This window comes from Sinohyriopsis cumingii, chromosome 5 (genome assembly GCF_028554795.1).
Source record: "Sinohyriopsis cumingii isolate HCF-2022 chromosome 5, ASM2855479v2, whole genome shotgun sequence".
Classification (NCBI taxonomy): Eukaryota; Metazoa; Mollusca; class Bivalvia; order Unionida; family Unionidae; genus Sinohyriopsis; species Sinohyriopsis cumingii.
The window spans coordinates 54,540,301-54,546,300 of record NC_142965.1 but is presented as its reverse complement, the minus strand read 5'-3'; positions in this window follow the sequence as shown (position 1 = coordinate 54,546,300).

Below are 6,000 nucleotides of genomic sequence, written 5' to 3'. Positions count from 1 at the left end.
TCAAACATTTGTGGTCTGGTTGATATGCATCCAAAAATACTTAAGGAACTATCGTCTGAGTTGGCACCAGTACTTACATACCTCTTTCAACAATCTTTGGACATCTGCAACATCACAAAGGAATGGTCTTTAGCAAATATATGCCTACTGTTTAAGAAAGGTGATCGTGAAAGGCTAGTAATTACTGCTCAATCTCACTCAACAGCGTTCTCTGCAAAGTGCTTTAGCCTATCATCTGAAGCACTTGAATAACTTTTGTATCATATCTGATAGACAACATACCCTCCGAAAATTACACAGCTGCGAAATACAATAGTTTTGTGTTATTGATGTTTGGGTTAAATATTTGGGTAAAGGTGACCAAGTAAGCATTTTTGTATTAGACTTTGAAAAAGCTTTTGATACTGTCCTTCATGAACTCTTTAAGAGTAAATTAATTCATTATGAAATTTCAGGTACAGCTGGCAAATGCTGGATAAATTATTTGTGTGTGCTTCAAAGAACAATGTATGAGGGTAAATGGTTCCGACTATGGTTAGTCCAAAGTAGCTTCTGAAAGTACCTCAAGTGATGGTATTGAGACCATAGGCTTCTGAAAGTACCTCAAGTGATGGTATTGGGACCATAGGCTTCTGAAAGTACCTCAAGTGATGGTATTGGGACCATAGGCTTCTGAAAGTACCTCAAGTGATGGTATTTGGATCACTGGCTTCTGAAAGTACCTCAAGTGATGGTATTGGGACCATAGGCTTCTGAAAGTACTTCAAGTGATGGTATTCGAACCATTGTTCTTTTCCTTGCACAGCAATGACATTATGATTGAATCTGACTTGGAAATTTGGCTGTTTTGCTACAAATCAATCAAACTTGATACGTATAATCTTATATTACAAAATGATATTAATACACTAGAACAGTGGACACGAACATTTGCCTGCTGTTTCAACCCCAACAATGCAGGTGACGACCGCTTTGTTTCAACACCAGTTGGAGGGCTCGCACTAACTCACTGCTTGATTTGGAAGTCAATGGCACGAACCATGCAAATTTGAAAAAGACATCGATGACACAAAACGAATATTTGTAGCCACGACTGTAGGTAGTCAAATGAGAGATATCGGCTTGCCATTGATGATCGATGCCCTCCACTCGAGTTGCGACTTCTGGAAAATTTTTGTCGAATGGGTTTGTGTAAAGTGTAGGTGGATTATTCTTGCAGCCATCGTTGCACTTGAGATAAATGGCGACTTTTCAGTCGAGTTTTGGCAACACGACACAATTTCTGAACTCCTACATAACCTGCAGAATGGGATGGATCGTAGTAAATGTTGGCTAACACTTTCTCCATTTTTGTAAAAAAAAAAAAAAAAATAAGTCACCCACTCTTCACTGATACTACTTTGGACGGGGTGAAATGGTGGTTTAGAAACGGATTTACGTGTCCGATGGGCTACGGGAGTAGAAGTCGAAGCTAGTGGTGGAGGTGGTAATAGAATGACTTTGGGCTTCTTTTCTTTTTCACTTCTGGTTTCCCTTCTTTCTTTTTTACTTCTGTCGAAGGAGGAGTGGACATCATCTTTTTAACCCAAGATTTCATTTCTTCTCGTTGGGGTGTGGGGGAAAGAGTCAACAAGGACACTGCAATCTTACTAGGAATGGGAGCTGCTGACGTTGTTTGAAGACTTCTCGTACCTCTTCTTCCTCAGGCTTTCCTGGGATTGCGTCTCTCATGACCACTGGGGGTGTTGGTGGCGTGGGTGATGGAATTTTCATCAAGGCCTTAAAAAATCTTTCAGAATGGGTAGAGCTGTTTGGTCTAAAGCTTTCTGGTGAAAGAGTTGTAGTTGTTGCAAGAGTTGACCATACTTTTGCGATTTTTCTGTTTCGGACAAATCATGGCGATTCATCAATGACTGCAATTCGTATTGTAACTGGGACATCTCGGTTAAATTTGGATTGGGAGGTAAATGGTGGGTCCGTTGTTCTTGCCAACGATGGTATTCCGACCATCGTTTGTAAGGCACTAAAGCCAGATTTTGTCCTTCCATTCAATTTCAAGGGTCATGTCTGAGATGTTTGGACTTCAGAGGTCACTTTTATCATGCTCCCACAAATCCTCCTAGCGCGGTTACCAATACTCCTTTCATCAAGAGTCCTGACAACAGAGGCAAAATTAATCCGCGTTGTACCAACATCTTCTTCTTTTAACGAATGGATATTTTCTTTTGAACCATTTGGCGAAGAACGTGACAATGCTTGGCTAAGTATTGTTTCTGGTGTTTAGACAAAGGTATCGTGCCTTTCAAGACGTTCAAACAACATTCGCACACGGTATCGATGACATCTTTGGAGGCCGTTTGAATGAGTTTTTTTCACATGGGTGGAGAAGCTTTGGACAGGACAGACAACATGTCCCCATGTTTGACTAAATGAGGAGGCAGTCCTTTCCTTTTCTTTCCTTTGGGATTAGAAGAGGGATGTTTTCTGGAGGGTGACATCTTTGCTTGTTGGGTCTGGGACACACACGAAAAATACACTGACGTCGATGACTTAGCACACGCCCTTTTATCTTTTTTTGACTATTGCTTCGTCAAAGAGGTGTTTTCCAAAATCGCCAAAAAATCATCCCCTTTCGTTACTCCTCTTTTTCTTTGGACTACCGTGTCTTCTTAGGGTAAGGCTGATGCTTGGCTAAGCGCTTTGTCGGATGACGAGACTGCCCTTGTGTCTTTCCTTTTTGGACAGGAGAATGACGATAGTGACGGTGTGCACTTCTTTGAGGTGACCTCTTTGGGCGTTCAGGAGCACAAAAACACTGACAGCCATGCTTTTCCTAAGGTCTTTTTTATACTGGAACGCGTCGCCACTGATTGTCTTTGCGTCGTATCAACTTGAGGAGAGGCATCACGCGTCGTGGAGGGGTTCGCAAAGGACTATATCGGGACAGTTCTTGCTTGGACAAATCCAGTAAACTCTGTAACATGCCCGATCTCTCTTGGACTTTGATGTTGGGAGCAGGAACTTTGTGAGCAGCTGCCACTGCAGCCAAAGAGGAGGAGGGTGTCACCACTGAAGGTAAAGTTCTTGGAGACATGGGTTTCCATGGTTTCATCAACTGAAGAAGAACGAGTGTCAAATTGGGTTGGGTAGGCATCACCAACAATGGAGAAGTGGAAGAACCTGAGGCTACCGGAGACGCGGTCACCGTCATTGCAGGTCGTGGTTTGTGAATGTAAGGTTGTGTCCTGGACGAAGTGTCTCTCTTGCGGGTAGAAACTGTTTTCAAGGGTTTTTCTTTTTCTGGGGATGTGACCTGGTCTTGACACCGCTGCTTTTATTCTTCTTTGGGCTTTGTTTGGCTTTACTGGGAGTTTCTATTTTTTTTTTTTTGGGGGGGGGGGGAGAACTTTGGGGGTATCAGGATCCCATTTTAAGAGGGACGAATGATGACACCTCCTAGAGAACCGCTCCCTCCAGGTTTCAAAATGATTTGCTTTTTGGTTTGAGTGTCAATGCGGGGATCGGCCAATTGTGTGAAGGCTACTTTTTTCTATCAAAAAAAGCGTTTGCTTTGATGAGGAATCTGAATGATGCCTTGCAGTAATTGACGTGCTGTCACCGTAAACCATCGTAAGACTTCTTTGAGACTGGCTTCTAAGACACGAGCACGTATTTGCGGATTTTTTTCGCGACTGATGCCATACAAGGCACAAATCAATTTGACGGGAAGATGAGACTGAAGGGACGTCATATTGACGATGTGTGAGACACGAAAAGTGTTAGAGGTTTTAAAGATTGTTTGGTTAAGTCAACGACGGAGACATGTATAGGACAGGCCCTCTGTATTGACACCAGTGATGAAACAAGCGGGTACGAAATCGCAAATAATCGGGGGTGGTGGGTTTCAAATCGACGAGTATATAAGCGTGTGGCGTTTGAGTGCCATCGTCGTACGCATGATTCAGCCAAGGTGTTCCTAACTGTTTGGCTAAGACTTGCACTTGCGATTTATCCCTAGGGCTTTTAAACAAGACCAAGTAATGAGCAATGAGACTGATGGTGATATGGGCTTTACTCTGTTGAAACAAATTTTGAGTAATGTAAATGACACTGTAAATGACACTGGCATTACGATGATGCCCTTTGCGCGTAAACCACAGTTTAATTTCTTCTTCGTCTTCTATTAACATGTCGTCGAAAATGACCAGATGGGTTTGACTGGGGTCAAACATGATTCCGTCGTCTTCGTTAGGAATGCCTTCTACAAACACGATGGAATTGCCTTGACCGTACGCTGATTGTGACTCTTTGTAACACCACACCATGATGTGTGGACAATATTGTGTGTATTTTCTTCAACTCAGTCTTAGATATTCTTTAGAACATTTAGTGACATTTTGATCGTCACTCTTCTAGAAACGATGGCAAAGTAGATCGATGGTTTTGTGACCATTATGGTTATCTTTTGTCTTTAGCTAGGAAACGTAGTGTAAATCAATGAGCGAATGACTTCCATCAGTGGAAATCTAGCTTGACTTCACAACATTGTCTATCTTGTCAAAAATAATTTGTTTTTTGAAAACAATGTTTGTTTTATTGTTGATTTGTTAATTGTTGGCTGTTAGTTATTTGAATAAAAATGTTGTGTTTTGAAAAATAAAATGCGTCTGTCGTTTGTTTCCAACTTGTATGATCATACATGATCTTTGACTTCCCTCACCCTCAAATCAAATTATCCTAGCATTCCGATTCTAAATATTGTGGGGATATTTTCTATTGCGTCCGCGCTTTAACTATATAAAGCGAGTCTCCAGGCCCTTTCAAGAGTGGGACCGCCGATATATTGGGACTGAGTGATAGGAGTGCTGTAAATCAGGCGCTGCTTACATCTGAGGACCCCTGGATCACTCGAATTGAAAAGATCGAGTGCCTAACAAATTGCCGTAGCGAGTCATGCAGTTTCCTTTGGCTGGAAACTGCTTTTGATAATATTTCTAATTTTTAGTATCCTAATTTGACTTGTTTCTTTACCACCATCAAAATTTGTATTCTCCTATTTTCTCTTATGCGTGATACCAACTATTCCTAAGTCATTTCGACTTTACTGATTAATATTTATTTAGTATATCGAATGTACACTTTGTACACTAAATTCCAACTTTGAATGAATTATTTTTCAAAATTTAAAGACTCAGTTGATTTGAACAATTGCACGGGTGGCTTACAGATTATTGGCATTTTTATTGTCTATTAACAAATTGGACTAGATTTGAAATAAGTACGGGCTGGTGTTTTTGGGAGTACACAACATCCATGGTTGGCTTTCCGAGGCCCATCTTCCTGACCTCACTCGGACATCGTACCATCGACTAAATGTGGGGCCATTTCCACCCGTCAAAAAACCAGGTATCCTAATGTGACGTCATCGCTGCCGACCAATCGTAGCGGACGTTATAAAATGCTTGGGTTGACACCTGGTGCGTTCAATCACAACTGATTTCCAACTTGTCAATCATGATGCGTGTTGGGTTCATTCCCAATCATGACGGCCCTACATTCAGGTCGTTAGGAACTAGTTAGTTCCACGATCTGATGGCCAAATTAATAAGTGTTCTTTGAACACATAAATGCCAGGGGGATGAGGCACCAATTCCTTCCCCGAGGAGTAATTAAAAATCCAGCTGTTCTGGAATAAAGGTCGAGCATTCCCTAACGGACGAAATCGACTTTAATTAAATACAACAACAACAACAGTCTGACCATCCATTGTTGACTCATCCTTCTATGATGTTCTCAGTTCTAGCCAGGCTGAACGAAGCTTACGAGAATTTGCATCGTGTCAGGCAAAGCCTGATACCGAAGACTGAAGAGATAGAGAATAACAGAGTGTTAAAAGGGACCGAAGACCTATTAGAAGTGCACTTCGCACAGGTAATCAAGAAGGTGAAATAAGAATGGACGGATAAGTATAGACTTCAGAAGCAGAGAGAGCAGCAACAG